Source organism: Lissotriton helveticus, chromosome 6 (genome assembly GCF_964261635.1).
Source record: "Lissotriton helveticus chromosome 6, aLisHel1.1, whole genome shotgun sequence".
In the NCBI taxonomy this organism is placed as follows: Eukaryota; Metazoa; Chordata; class Amphibia; order Caudata; family Salamandridae; genus Lissotriton; species Lissotriton helveticus.
In genome coordinates, this window is record NC_136067.1 from 2,028,965,642 (window position 1) to 2,028,981,955 (window position 16,314).

The 16,314-nt window shown below is 45.7% G+C and overlaps 1 pseudogene across 1 annotated transcript in view; it reads left to right on the plus strand.

The window, feature by feature from the left end:
• Window positions 1-16,314, plus strand: part of LOC144763949 (interferon-induced very large GTPase 1-like) — a 123,730-nt pseudogene that overhangs the window by 49,661 nt on the left and 57,755 nt on the right. Inside the window, exon 2 of the transcript XR_013596283.1 lies at window positions 12,801-12,858. The product of XR_013596283.1 is annotated as an interferon-induced very large GTPase 1-like (transcript). The remainder of the gene's footprint in view (window positions 1-12,800; window positions 12,859-16,314) is intronic.

A 16,314-nucleotide genomic window follows, 5' to 3' on the forward strand; every position in this document is an offset into this window, starting at 1 on the left:
GATCCTGTGACAAAGCCTTATTAAGTGTACCTTGCATTTGTCTGACACATAGTGGTGGAAAGGCTTTTTCTATCTGGCTCCCCACTACTAGAACAAGCTGCCACTCCATGTTCGCACATGCTTGAACTACTGCAAATTTTGTGAACTTCTCAAATCCCACCTATTCTAACTTCCTCCCTTCTGCTCCAATCCCTGCTTCCGCACAGCGCCGAGATGCCCCCGGGTGAGTTGAGTGCTAAGTTAAATACATTTAACATAACATAACATAATTATTTTACTCTTTTTACATATATATATTTACTAATTTATATATTATCTTTTAAAACTGTGAAAATTGCTTTCCAATCGCGATGAGTGGGCGAATCCCAGCATCGCGCCAACATATTTTATTATTAACGTAGAGTGCGCGTAATGTGCGCGTAAGGTGCACGAAGAGTACGCGGAACCCACATTTTTCAATTGTAAAATTTAAATACATGATATGTACTATATAATTTTGAAATCCATCATATGTATTTTATGGAAATAGTTATAAAAGAGACATTAATATAAATAATTTGAATATTTGACTTCTTTTGATGAAGTTACGGAAGTCACGACATTCCAGCGTACCGTCCTGCACATATTTTCGGGTGCACGATAGGTTTGCGACTCCAGCACAAATTATGTAGTTCTAAAAAACATATGTTCAAGACATATGAGCTGTAGATCATATGCTTTTGCATAGATCGCCATCTAGTGTTGGGCTCGGCCAAGAACAGATGCATACTGGTAAGTAGCATTTTCCATATATAATTTTATATCATACATTATACCAATAGATTTACTTTAATATTTGTAAATCTACTATATATCATAACTGAAATAGATATACAATTTTGTTCACACATATTTTCTGGACTTGTGTCCGGTGCGCATTAGCTATGAGTCCAGTTCGTGAATCCCATGGGTCTTCAAAAGAAACAATTTCATTTGTTAAGAATCTTTCTATCCTACTACTTGGAGGGCCCCACCCAATTTGTTATTTCTTTCAGGCGCTTCTTGAGAATGAACACCTCTTGTGTTCTCTGAGACTTGAATTTATTTTTTGAGTATTTCTACTCAATACGACAAATGGCATCTGTAAGAAGGTCCAGATTTGGAGGAGGTGGAGGAGCCTGTGAAGAAAAGAAAAGAAAGAATTGTCTGGACTTTTTTCTCAATTCCACCCGGGGAGAAAAAAAGTAAATTCACGTAAAGTGACTTGCACATTGTGTGAAAAAGTTTTATCTCAGGGCTCCGAGAGAAAGTTCTCCTGTGGAACCTCAGCAATGATGAAACATCTGCATACAATACTTCCTAACCATTTTTCCAGAAAGCAGCACCTGCGAAAACTGGAAGAACAATCACAGGATGCTGAAGTTCCAGGACCTAGTATATCTGCAACTTCTACTTTAGCTGCTGACACAACCTTGCTTGTACCTGAATTTGCTGGTTTAGAGCAACACTGCTTAAATTGTAAGAAGCTTCTTTGTGCTGGAGCGCAGTCTATCAGAGTAGTTATTCCTTTTTTATTTATAAAAAATTTTATTTCGCAAATTACAGAGTTATCAATTTGAGTACAATATATTTCGATTTGAAGGTACAATATATTTACACTCCCTTGGTAAACATTGCAGGTCTCTAGGAGTTGTACAGTTCCAATCTTGTGTGCATTGCCATATTGTCTGTTGGTGACGTGCAGATCTCACACCTGAATGCATTCCGAATCCCCCATTTTCAATCCCACTTTTTGGGGGAGCCTCGAGAGTAGTTATTCTTGCTGCCAAAAATCACAAATGTTAGTTTTCTTTTTGTTTTTGCAATAATGTTCTAATTGCAAAATGTTTTTACTGCTTTAGAGCAGTTCATAGCCTTGTTTTTGGGATTACGTTTTTTTTTTTTAAAACACCAAAAAATAAAGAAAAGATTTCGAAAAACACAAAAAAAATCATAAATGGTTATTTTTAGAACCACCTATTTGGTTAAAGAAAGACAAACTTGTACATATGTAAATTAGTGCAAGGGTAGTGCCTAGACTATTGGGTGAGTGTATGGATAATTATTGGGTCAATATTTCAGAGCATAGATGGTGCCTGGGTGATTGCATGGGTGCATGTGTAGTGCCTGGGTGAACGGATTAGTGTATGGCTAGTGCCTGGATGAATGGGTGAGTGCAAGAGCAGTGCCTGGGTGATTCCATTAGTGCATAAGTAGTGCCTGGGTGAATGGATAAGTGTATGGATAGTGCCTGGATGAATGGGTGAATACAAGAGCAGTGCCTGGGTGATTGCATGAGTGCAGAGCTACTGCCTGTGTGATTTGATGAGTGCATTTATAGTGCTTGACTGAAAGGATAAGTGCAAGGGTAATACCTGGATTATTCCATTGGTGCATGAGTCGTGCCTGAGAGAATGGATGAGTGCATTGGTAGTGCCTGAGTGAATGGTTGAGTATAAGAATAGTGCCTGGGTGATTGCAATGAGTGAATGGGTAGTGCATGGGTGATTGTATGAGTACAAGTGTAGTGCCTGGGTGATTGGATGAGTGCATGGGTAGTGCCTGAGTGAATGGTTGAGTGCATGTGTAGTGCCAGGGTGATTGCTTGAGTTCAGAGGTACTGCCTGGGTGACTGGATGACTGAATGTGCAGTACCTGAGTGACTTCATGACTGCAAGGGTAGTGTCTGGGTGCTTAGATGAGTGCATGGGTAATGCATGAGTGAAAGGATCAGTGCAACAGTAGTGCCTGGGTCACTGGATGAGTGCATGGGTAGTACCTGAGAGAATCGGAGAGTGTGCGGGTAGTGCCTGAGTGACTTTATGAGTGGATTAAGCAATCCTTGGGTGCTTAAATCAATGCTTGGGTAGGACCTGAGTGACAGGATGAGTGCAAGAGTAATGCCTTGCTTACAGCATGAGTGCAGGGTAGTGCCTGAGAGAATGGATAGTGCATGGGTAGTGCCTGGGTGAATGGTAGACTGTAAGAATAGTGCTTAAGTGATTGCATGAGTGCATGGGCAGTGTCTGGGTGATTACATGAGTGCAGGCATAGTGCATGGGTGAATGGATGAGGGCATGGGTAGTATTTAAGGTGAAAGGATGAGTGCAAGAGTAGTGCCTCGGTCACTGGATGAGTGCATGGGTAGTGCCTCAGAAAATGAATGAGTGCATGGGTAATGCCTGTATGAATTGTTGAGAGCAAGTATAGTGCCTGAGTGATTGAATCAGTGCATGGGGAGTGCATGGGTGATTGCATGAGTGCAGTGGTACTGCCTGGCTGATTGGATGAGTGCATGGGCACTGCATGAGTAAATGGATGAGTTAATGGCTAGTGGCTAGATGAATAGTTGAGGGCAACAGCACTGTCTGGCTGATTCTATGAGTGCATAGGTAGTCATGAATGAGTGTAGTGGTAGTCTCTGTGTGATTCTCAGGGAGTGCCATCAGTGGGGCTGACTTCGAAGAACAGGTGCAGGACAGCAGTTGTGGGCTGAGACTGAGTAATTTCACGGTCCCCCCTTCTGAGTCCCTAAGGAGTATTTGTGTGAGTGTAAAATCTGGCTCTTCCAGAGACCCTGCTCCACCAAAAGTGATGGGGGCTAGCTTGGACACGCTTGAACCTTTCATCCGACATGTGCTGGATATTTCATTTACTCGACACATGTTGCCTGATGCTTGGAAACGTGCAACTGTTCTTCCAATCAGGAAAAAAACGAATGTCAGTCTAGACAGATTGGAAAATCTGCGACCTATTTTACTCCTGCCTTATCTGGCAAAAGTAGCGGAGAAGGTGGTCAATCACCAACTTATGGCCCATTTGGAAGATGCAGGTCCCCTTCATCCCTCTCAATCGGGATTTCGGGCGGGCTACTCTACAGAAACCACTCTACTCCGCACCACGAAAACCATCAGGAAAGGGGCTGATGCAGGACACACTATGGCACTCATTATGCTAGATCTTAGTGCCGCGTTCGACACTGTGGCACATTACACCTTGATACAGTGTCTGAACAAAGGTGGTGTCACGGGTGCTGCCCTGAAGTGGCTAAAATCCTTTCTAATCGGGTGTAGTTTTCAGGTAAGGCAGGGTGTACACTACTCCGAAGATATTAAATTGGAACAGGGAGTTCCTCAGGGCTCTGCCCTTAGTCCCTCCCTGTTCAATTTGTACATGTCTCCCTTGGCGGAGATTGTTCAGGGTTTTGGAGTAGAGGTAGTGTCATATGCTGATGACACCCAGCTTGTGATCTCCCTATCCCAAGTACCCAGGGCTGCGTCTTCAAATTTTAGAGCCTGTATGCAGGAGCTTGCCGCCTGGATGGACAGGAACTATTTAAAGTTGAACGGCAGCAAGACGGAGGTATTGGTGGTGGGTGGTAACCACTCGAGTTGGACCTCGGAGTGGTGGCCTCCGTGCCTGGGTCCTATCCCGACCCCTTACCCTGAAGCGAAAAATTTGGGGATTTGGATGGATCCCACTCTTTCCTATGAGGGTCACATCCAATGAGTAGTAGTGAAAGGTTTTGGAGTATTAAAAAAACTACGGAAAACGCTGGATCTTCTCCCATTGGGGGCCAGGAAGACGATGATACATGCATTGATCACATCCCATCTTGACTATGGGAACATACTCTATCTGGGAGCTACTGCAAGGGTCCTTGGGAGATTAAAGGTTCTACAGAATGCCGCTGCTCGGCTGGCGCTCATGCATCCTAGGAGAGCGGCATCGAAAAGGGCTCTTGACTCATTGCACTGGCTCCCAGTCAAGAAAAGAGTATTGTTCAAGGCGCTCCTCATATGTCACCGCATTGTCTATAATGTGGGTCCAGCCTATCTAGGAGACCTAGTTACCAAGTATGTTCCCAGCAGGTCTCTTAGATCCAGTGGCACAGGACAGTTGGTAATTCCCAAGGTGAAGAAGGCCAAAATGGGAGGTCGCTCTTTCCTGGTTCTGGCGGTTCAGGATTGGAATAGACTGAGGCTTGAATGCTCTGAAACATAATTCAGAAAGCTGTTGAAAACCCACCTGTTTTCTGTCTAGCCCAAGGTGCTTATGTTGTGGCAATCTGTCTGGTAATCTATTTCTCCCCCCTCTCACCTAGCGCGGGGACACGCCGAGATGGCGTAACCATGCGCTTTATAAATTTTATTATTATTATTATTATTATTGCATGAGGGCATTCATAGTATATGTTTCATTCAATGAGTGGATGGGTAGTCCCTGGGTAATTCTATCCTATATTTTCTATGTAATCATCTGAGAAAACCTTCGATAGGGAGTTCAATACATACCTGTCCCGTATAATGAGGAGTAAATAACTTGCAATTAAAGCACTTTTATTGGTCTATGCACTTAAGTATGATACTACTCCTCAGAAATATGATGATACTTTTCAAATACTGTAAAGGATGAACATTATTTAAATTAGAAACAAATAACATATAATTAAAGTTTTAACATTTTTCCCGGTTATCATGCATATTATATTATGTATTCCTACCTTTCAAGTAATTTAGATACATTACTCAGTAGAACTTTTTTAGAGTAGTATTATCCTAAATAGCATTAAAACTGTTTTCAGACTTCAACAGTAGCTACTATAAAGAAGAAAATGAAAAACTGTTATGTTCAAGGCATGTGAACTGTATATCACATGCTTTCCATACTCCTGCCATCTAGTGTTGGGTCCAGATGTTTGCAAGTTGTTTTTCTTCGAAGAAGTCTTTCCATTCCCAAGGTAGGTGACTCCTCCTTTCAGTGATAGTGCGTATGGGCATCGACTCCATTGTTAGATTGTTTTTTTCCACCATCGGGTTCGGACGTGTATTGCTGCACTCCGCTTCAACACCGTTTCTTCGGGTTCCACTCGGTGCATAACCCACTCCACCCACATCGGTAATGTTTCGAACATGTTTCCCACTTCTCCACATATCATATCCATTGAGAATTTTTTTTTATTTTGATCATAGATCTTCAGGAAGGCCGTCCAGCCTAACCGCATTGGTCCACTTCGCAGTCAATGGAATGGACTCCATTTAAATTCTGCCCTCAGTGCCATGCCAAGTATCCATGCACCGACTCGCACTAAGTGTGTAACATGTGCTTGTATCCAGAGCACAACGAAAAGGACTGCAACAGGTGCAGATCGTTCCGATCGAAGAAAACTCTCCATGATCATCAGGCTTGACGTAGCGAAATGCAGTCAGAACGTCGAATACAAGCCGGACATCTTCGGCGAAGAATCCAAGCATGAATTCGACGCCCAAGGTGCGAAGGACGAACAAGAAGAACTTACCTCCATTCCAGAATCGGACTCATAGATGGAAGAAGACTTGCCACAAGGTCAACGTCTCATCAGTACCGAAAGCCCCTTGATCCAAACTTCAACTCAGCCGAAACAAAAGACTTCGGTCTCACTCCCGCCTTCGGACCACGGTCAGCACTGACAAGATGTTTCTGACCCCCGCCCTCCAGCTAGGCACCAAAGCACATCACTAAGCCTTCCGGCCTGGTATCGAGTCGGCCAAAGTCTGGCACCGAGCCAAAACCTTCTGGCTTGAAGCCGAAAAAGGCTTCAGAGCTGAAATCCTGGACACCAAAAATTAAGCCTACTTCGGCACCGAAACCTTCAGTACAGAAAAGTATTTCTACCCTGGCACTCAAATCCTCGGTGCCAAAACCTAAAACTGTTCCTCTGAAGCTGCAGGATCCTATTTTCGAAGCCCCAACTCCCAAATCGGACCCAAAATAAAAGTAACTTTATATAAATCCAGAAACAGGATGTGTTCTTACTAAATCACCTCAGAAATGCAAACCTGAGTCAGAGGACACCTTTTACCATATTCCTTTGAAGGGGAAGAATGTAGGTACTAACCACTCCCCTCCTCCACCACTTCCCCTCCGCCACCTTCTCCTCATTTGCAGCATTTACTGATTACAACAACTAACTCTCCACCACCACCTGATGATGATGATGAAAATGTAGGGACAATATTTTGCCAATTGACCCCTGGAAGGATTATAACACGGATTCACCTACAGATAATGGCCAGATCTTTACCTTGTATAGCCTTCCCATCCTGACGACTATGTAGGATATCTAGAATTACTTGCGAGAGCTGCAGAATATCATGGGGTACTGTTACACAAGAAATCTCTAGAGGAAGATTTCCTATTTGAAATGCTCAGTAGCACACAAAGGGCTAGCCACACTCCAGCCACACTCCGCCTATGCTTAAAGGAATGATGAGACATGCCAATGATATATTTAAAGATCCAGTACATGCTCACATTCTCATGACCAGAATTGACAAAAAATAAAAGCCTGCTGCCTCAGACCCAGTCTTTATTAAAGGACAGTTACCACTAGTCTCCTTGGTGGTCTCTAATGCCGGTAAACGGGCCAATTCACAGACTACAGGGGATGCTCCCCCACCAGACAAAGTCAAAACTATTAGACGCCTCTGGTAAACGAGTAGCCGCACAAGCAGCAAATCATTAGCGCATTGCCAACACTGTCAGGATTTGCTCCGCAGGATCCAGTTGCCGCAAGTAAGGGTCCACCTCCTGATGTCGCCAACACCCTGAATGTGATACACAGAGTGTTCAAACTATCAGGCGAGGGAAAGGAAAGGGAAGGGACAGCAGGGAAAGGTACCTGAAACAATAAAAGACAAATATATAAACAGAGCATGTAATTATAAGACTACTCTCATGTGGTCACACTAAACTCTTCTATACCTGTTAGGGAGCTGATCACAATCTCAACTCAGTAGTACTCCCAAGACCTGGCTCCTGCCGTGTAGTAAGCCTGAAATCAGAGAATTTCTCATAAGTATCATCACCACAACATATTATAACACTGACCCAGCAATGAGTAGTTGTCCCCACACACATGCCATAATTTCAAGCAGAAGCTTAGTCAAGAAGGTGGTTTCATTCAGTCCTTCTCCACACTACTAGAACTGTCAATGGTTCCTCACCAAAAACTGGTCCTCACGTTCAACCTTCTCACACAGAACAATGGAGAAATCAGACATCCAAACTCCAAGGAGCTCAACCTAGAGATCTGGCTCCTGAAATCACAGAGTTCGGATACCTACATCTACTACCAGATTGTATGACAATTCTTAAAGAACAAGGAAACCTACCACTAGAGAAGTTATCGATCACAGTGAAAAGTGTCTGTTACATATTGTAATAATAACAAAACAGATCTGCTAGATGCATCTATACAAAACATGATTTGCTATCTTTTGCATCTACAGCGAGTTGGCTTAGCCTATATGTCTATTTGACTACACCTTGCAGCAGTAGCTGCATATCTACAAAACAGCCAACATGTATCCTTATTCAAAGTTCCAGTAATTAATGCTTTCATGGATGGCCTTAAAAGAATAATACCGTCTAGGTTACCACCTGCACCTGTCTAGAACCTTAACATTGTTCTCACAAGGCTCATGGCTCCACCTTTTGAGCCTTTACATAATTGTTCATTACAGTTTCTTTCATGTAAGGTTACCTTTCTAATTGCTATCACTTCATTAAGGCGTGTTGGTGAGCTACAGGCATTAACTGTAGAAGAACCTTTCTTTCAACTTCATAAAGATAGAGTGGTTATTCGTACAAACCCAAAATTTCTTCCAAAAGTAATTTCTGCTTTTCACATTAACCAATCAGTTGAGTTACCTGTGTTCTTCCCTCAACCTGATTCAGAAGAGGAAAGGGCTCTACACACATTTGATATCAAAAGAGCACTATTACACTATATTGATGGAACAAAAGATTTTCGCAAAACACAACATATTTGTTATTGCATTTGTTCCACCTTGTAAGGGAAATCCTATCTCTAAATCAGGTATTTTCAGATGGATTGTTAAATCAAGTCAAGTCAAGTTAAGATTTGTATAGCGCACTACTCACCCAGAGGGTCTCAAGGCGCTTGAGGGAGGGGGGGTACGTTACTTATCGAATATCCAAGTTTTTAGTTGTTTTCTGAAAAAGAGGTGGTTCTGTGTAAGGCGGAGATGGGTGGGGAGAGAATTCCAGGTCTTTGCCGCTAAGCAGGAGAAGGATCTTCCCCCCATGGTGGATCTTTGGATGCGTGGAATCGCGGCGAGGGCTTGATTGGACGATCGTAGTTGGCGGGTGGGGGTGTAAAAGGTCAGGCGCATGTTGAGGTATTCTGGTCCTAGGTCGTAAAGGGCTTTGTGTGCGTGGGTGAGGAGACGGAACGGTATTCTCTTGTTGACGGGGAGCCAGTGGAGGTCTTTCAGGTGACCGTAAATGTTAGCATGGCGGGGGATGTCTAGGATGATTCTGGCTGAGGCGTTCTGGATGCGTCGGAGTTTTTTCTGTAGTTTGGCTGAGGTTCCGGCGTAAAGGGTGTTTCCGTAGTCCAGTCGGGTGGTGACCAGTGCGTGGGTGACCGTCTTTCTTGTTTCGGTGGGGATCCAGCGGAAGATTATTTTGAGCATACGTAGGATGTTGAAGCATGATGATGAGACTGCGTTGACTTGTCTGTTCATCGAGAGGGAGGAGTCCAGTATGAAGCCCAGGTTACGTGCGTGGTCCGTTGGTTTGGGTGCGTTTCCCAGGGCCGGTGGCCACCATGAGTCGTCCCAAGCGGAGGGGGATGATCCTAAGATGAGGACTTCCGTTTTGTCCGAGTTCAGTTTTAAACGGCTGTTCTTCATCCACTCGGCCACTTCTTTCATCCCATCGTGTAGGTTGGTTTTGGCGGTGTTTGGGTCTTTGGTGAGGGAGAGTATCAGTTGGGTGTCGTCTGCGTAGGAGATGATGTTGAGGTTGTGTTGGCGCGCGATGGATGCGAGGGGGCTCATGTATACGTTGAAGAGGGTGGGACTGAGTGACGATCCTTGTGGAACGCCGCAGATGACTTCAGTGGCTTCCGATTTGAAAGGGGGGAGGCGGACTCTCTGGGTTCTTCCGGCGAGGAATGAGATGATCCAGTACAATGCTTTTCCTTGTATTCCGACGTTGCTGAGGCGTTGTATAAGGGTTCTATGACAGACTGTGTCAAAGGCTGCGGAGAGGTCAAGTAGGATGAGGGCCGCTGTTTCTCCGTTGTCGTCTGTTGCTGCGAAGAGGGCGGTCTTGGTGCTGTGTTTGGCTCGGAAGCCGTACTGAGATGGGTCGAGGGAGCCGTTGGATTCGAGGAAGGCGGCGAGCTGACTGTTGACGGTTTTCTCAATGACTTTGGCAGGGAATGGGAGGAGCGAAATGGGGCGGTAGTTCTTAAGTTCAGTGGGGTCTGCTGTGGGTTTCTTCAGGAGGGCGCTGAGTTCTGCATGTTTCCAGCTTTCCGGGAAAGTAGCGGAGTTGAGGGAGCAGTTGATTACATCTCGGAGATGGGGTGCGATAATGGAGTCTGCTTTGTTGAAAATGTGGTGGGGACATGGGTCGGTTGGCGATCCTGAGTGGATGGAGTTCATCAAGCAGATGGTGTCTTCAGTGGTGATTGGGTTCCAGGCATAAAGGTTGTTGGAGGGGGGTTTTGGTTCGGAGGTGGGTGGGGTGGACTGGTCGCCAAAGCTGTTATGTATGTCAGCGATTTTGTTGTGGAAGAACGAGGCTAGAGAGTTGCAGAGGTCTTGAGAGGGAGTGATGTCGTTGGTGCCGGCGGTGGGGTTGGTAAACTCTTTGACGATGTTGAATAGTTCTTTGCTGTTGTGGACGTTGTTGTCGAGACGATCCTTGAATGCTGATTTCTTGGTGGATCTGATCAGTTGGTGGTGTTTGCGGGTGGCGTTCTTGAAGGTGGCCAGGTTGTCAGTGGTTGGGTTTTTTCGCCAGGCTTTCTCGAGGGTGCGACAAATCTTCTTGGATTTCTTAAGGTCATCATTGAACCAGGGGGCTTTTTTGCTGCCTTGCTTGATGTGATGGTTTTTCAAGGGTGCTAATTCGTGAGCGCTGTGGGTGATCCATTGTGGGAGGTTGATGGCTGCTTGGTTTGGGTCCAATGATTTGGCAGGAGGGTTTTGGTGAAGGGATGTGAAGAGCTGGTCGGTGGTAATTTTGTTCCAGTTTCTGCGGGGAATCGGTTGTGGGTGGTTGTGGGTCGTGGTCTTTTTGTAGTTGAAGTGAACGCAGCTGTGGTCTGTCCAATGGAGTCCTGTGGCGTGATTGAAGGAGATGTGCTTGCTGGAGGAGACGATTGGGTCGAGCGTGTGTCCGGCATAGTGGGTGGGGGTGTCTACAAGTTGTTTGAGTCGAGATTGGCGAGGTTGTCCAGAAGGGTGGTGGTGTTGCTGTCGTTGTTCTTTTCCAGGTGGAAGTTGAGGTCTCCCAGTAGAATGTATTCCTCGGAGGGGAGGGCGTGTGGGCTGATGAAGTCAGTGATGTCTTCGCTGAATTGAGTGCGGGGTCCTGGTGGCCTGTAGATGAGGGTGCCTCTGAGTGTGGTCTTGGGGTCGGTGTGGATCTGGAAGTGAAGGTGTTCGGCGGCTGCGAGGTTATCGTCGGAACTGGTCGTGATGCGGATGGTGTTCTTATGGACGATGGCGATGCCTCCTCCTGTTTGGTTGGTGCGGTCCTTTCGGATGATCTTGTAGTCGTCCGGGATGGCTATGGCTATGGCGATGTCGGGCGCAGATGAGGCGTTCATCCAGGTTTCCTTAAGGAAGGCGACGTCCGGCGATGTGGTGTTTAGTAGGTTCCATAGTTCAGTTGCGTGTTTGTGAACCGAGCGGGTATTGAGCAGGATGCACTTCAGCTGGTTAGTTACCGAGGTCTGTTTGGCGTTTGTGGATTTGGTGTGGGTTCTGATGCAGTCGAACTTGCAGGAGTGGCAGGTGAAGGGTCCATGGGTGTGTCCTGGGGCGGCTTGGTAGCATTCTGGGAGACGGCCGGAGTTGAGTGCTGAGAGGGTTGCGGCGTCGTACGTTATGCGGGTGGAGTGGAATTTGCGGGGACCAGGGGGTTTGGCGCTGGGCGCGGTCCAGGCGCGGACGGGCGTAGACGGGCTTACCTTTGGTGCGCCTTCGGCACGCATGAGGCGCTTCCGCTGCGCGCAAGTGCATCTGACATAAGTGGATAGTGGGGGGGCGGAGCGAGGGAGGGTCAGCTGGGAGGCTGAGCGGGGTGGAGAGACGGACTGGGAGGCACAACAAACAAAATGGCAGCAAAACAAAAGCGAAGCAGGATGAGATTGGGGCACAAGCAGCAATGTCGCTATGATGTGGGCAGAGGCACCGGCACAATCAGGTACAAATTCAATTAACAGGTAATGCGACTTTGCACTACAGCGCTACGACTTCAAGCAGGCACAAATGGAAATACACGCTATGTGGGCTATGCAAATATAGCGCTATGCTATTAATCGGCACTAATATAATTATAAGCAGTGAGAGCGGAGCAAATCAGGTAATGCCAGCAATGAGCAGCAAAGCGCTACGATACCAGGACAGCAGGGAGCTTGGGGAGCGTGGGGAGCAACCACTTCTGCACGAGTCAAGACGGTCACAGCGCTGGAGCATACGGGTCAGTCCTAATCTTTCAGTGGGAGGGAGGGTCAGCTGGGAGGCGGGAGCGGGGTGGAGAGACGGGCTGGGAGGCACAACAAACAAAATGGCAGCAAAACAAAAGCGAAGCAGGACGAGATTGGGGCACAAGCATCAATGTCGCTATGATGTGGGCAGAGGCACCGACACAATCAGGCACAAATTCAATTAACAGGCAATGCGAACTTTGCACTAAAGCGCTACGACTACAAGCAGGCACAAATGGAAATACACGCTATGTGGGCTATGCAAATATAGCGCTACGCTATCAATCGGCACTATTATAATTATAAGCAGTGAGAGCAGAGCAAATCAGGTAATGCCAGCAATGAGCAGCAAAGCGCTACGATACCAGGACAGCAGGGAGCTTGGGGAGCGTGGGTAGCGACCGCTTCTGCACGAGTCAGGACGGTCACAGCCCAGGGGCATACGGGTCAGTCCTAATCTTTCAGTGGGAGGGAGGGTCAGCTGGGAGGCGGGAGCGGGGTGGAGAGACGGGCTGGGAGGCACAACAAACAAAATGGCAGCAAAACAAAAGTGAAGCAGGACGAGATTGGGGCACAAGCAGCAATGTCGCTATGATGTGGGCAGAGGCACTGGCACAATCAGGCACAAATTCAATTAACAGGCAATGCGAACTTTGCACTAAAGCGCTACGACTTCAAGCAGGCACAAATGGAAATACACGCTATGTGGGCTATGCAAATATAGCGCTACGCTATTAATCGGCACTATTATAATTATAATCAGTGAGAGCAGAGCAAATCAGGTAATGCCAGCAATGAGCAGCAAAGCGCTACGATACCAGGACAGCAGGGAGCTTGGGGAGCGTGGGGAGCGACCGCTTCTGCACGAGTCAGGACGGTCAATGACGGTCATTGAAATGTATTCAAACATGCTATGTTACAGCTAAAATGACTTTAACTATACCCTCTAAAGCACATTCTATGCTCAAAATAGAAACATCTATGGACTTTTTGGGTAGCATTCCCTTACCTGACATATTTAAGGAAGCTACATGGCCTACACCATACATATTTACAAAACATTATTGTGTAGATGATTAGCACGTCAACAAGCTAATGTAGGACAAGCAGTGCTAAAAACACTTTTGCACATAACTGCAACATCCACTAGTTAACCGGAGCTTGGGGAGGATACTGCTCTACAATCTTTGCAAAGCATGTGTATCTACAGCACACATGCCTCAAACGTATTATGTTACTTACCCAGTAAGCAACTGTTCTTGGCATGTAGAGCTGTAGATTTACATGTGCCCTCCCTTAGTTCTTAATATTTACATTACATACGCATGGACATCTCTTTACTATACTTATTTACTCCATTCTCACCTTCTTCCGGGAAAACAATCTAACTATGAAGTTGATGTCCATGCGCACTCTCACCGAAAGGAGGAGTCACCTTACCTTGTGACTGGAAACAACTTCTTTGAAGAAAAAAAACTTACAAACATCCGGACCCAATACTAGATGTCAGGAGTATGTAAAGCATGTGAATCTACAGATCTACATGCCAAGAACAGATGCTTACAGGGTAAGTAACATAATCCTTCTAATACAAATATGAGACGTTCCATTGATGCTGCTGATACAGCAGCTAGAGGAATAAACACTAATCTTATATTATGAAGACATGCCTGGTTAAAAGTATATTATTTTAAACCAGAAGTACAACAAAATTTACTAGGCCTTCCCTTTGATTGAGAGCATATTTTTGGACCGCAGGTAGATACTCTCTTAGAAAAGATTAAAAAAGACAATGAGACAGCTAAGTCAAAGGGAGCCCTATTAACACAGTCTCAAAGGGCCACTTTTCGTCGCTTATCATATTGTGGAGGATCAAAAACAACTTCCACCTCCTATTAAGCACACGCTCAAACAACCTCTCCTAGAGGATATTACAGGGAGTCCTATAGGGAAAAAAATAATAGAGGCAGAGGTAAAGGAGTTTTTAACAAAACCAATACCTCGACCAATACCAAAGCTTGACTCACCTACCATTCCCCCGATCACACAATACGTGTTCGGGGGAAGATTATTATACTTCTTTCCTGCTTGGATAGATATCACATCCGATCAATGGGTGTTGAATATTATCCAACATGGTTATTGTCTGGAGCCCACTAGAACACCTCCAAACATTATACCTCTCACTCACAGATTATCAACATACCATCATTAGCTACTCCAAGAGGAAATTCAAGCTTTAGTAAGCAAAAGAGCAATAGAAATAGTGCCATTACAACAAGAAGGCACAGGAGTATATTCCCTTTACTTTCTAATGCCCTAAAAGTAAGGAGCTCTAAGACTCATATTAGGTATCAGACCTCAAAACAAATATATCCTTTCAGAACATTTTCATATGGTAACTCTTCAAGAAGTTATACCACTTCTTCAACAGGGAGACTTTATGACTGCATTAGATCTAAGGGTGCATATTCTCAGCTTCCAATTCACCCAGCACACAGGCAATACCTCAGGTTTGCCTTCAAAAGACAACACTTTCAATTCAAAGTGCTTCCATTCTGGATCACCACAGCACCAAGGAAGTTTACCAAATATCTAGCAGTGGTAGCAGCCCACTTGCGAAGGCAAAACATCAACGTCTTTCAATATCTAGAAAACTGGTTCATCAAAAGCAACACATACCACAAATGAATTTATGATGTTGCTATGTATACTATTACCGCATGTGCAATGCAGGTATTACTACGCTAGCACGCCTACAACGACTTACCATCACACCTCATTCTTTTACCACACATATGCCTTTACCACACATGCCATTACAACACAAAGGCATGCATGCTAAAAGGATACACTTGGTAAAAGTATGTAAGGTAAGTAACACTACAATGCCTTACCCTAAATAACTACCCCTGCATGACCCCGACCCCCAGCCCTTGCCCTTTCCTAAACCCTTACCCCTGCGTGACCCCTTAACCCCTATTCTTTTTCCTACCCTAAATCACAACCCGTGCTCGACCTCCATGACCCTAATCCTTTCCTTACCCTAAACCCTAAATCACTGCTCCTGCACGACCCCCGACCCTCAATCCTTTCCCTACCCTAAACCCTAAATCCCTATCCCTGCACGAATGCCCCAACCACCAGTCCTCTCCCTACCCTAAACCCTAAAAACACTACCCCTGCACGACCCTCCCCCAACCCCCAGTCCTCTCCCTACACTAAAACACTACGCTGCACGACCCACCAATCCCCAGTCCTCTTCCTACCCTAAGCCCTAAAATACTACCCCTTCTCGACCCCCTGGCCCCCAGTCCTCTCTCTAACCTAAAACACTATGCCTGCACAACCCTCACACCCCCCCAGTCCTCTCCCTACCCTACACCCTAAAATACTATCCCTGCACGACCCTCCCCCGACTCCCAGTCCTCGTCCTACCCTAGCAACTACCCCTGCACGATCCCCCACCCCGTTTTACCCTAAAATAGTAACCCCCACCCAAGGCCAAATCCCCCTTACCTCTCTCTCCTCGTGGTTCCTCTCTCTCCTAGTGGTTCCTGCGGTCATCTGAGGGGCGGTCCACGTCATTTTGAGGAAACGGAAGAGCCTTATTTTCCTCACAACGATGTGGATTGCTTATATTTTTTTACAACGCATGTGCTTTTACCATACATACCTTTACAATGAAATTTGTTGTAAAGGCATGAGTGGTAAAAGCACATGCTTAGTAAAAATATGCGTATTAAGGACTACACGTTGTTACAATGGTAACACTTGCATTGTAA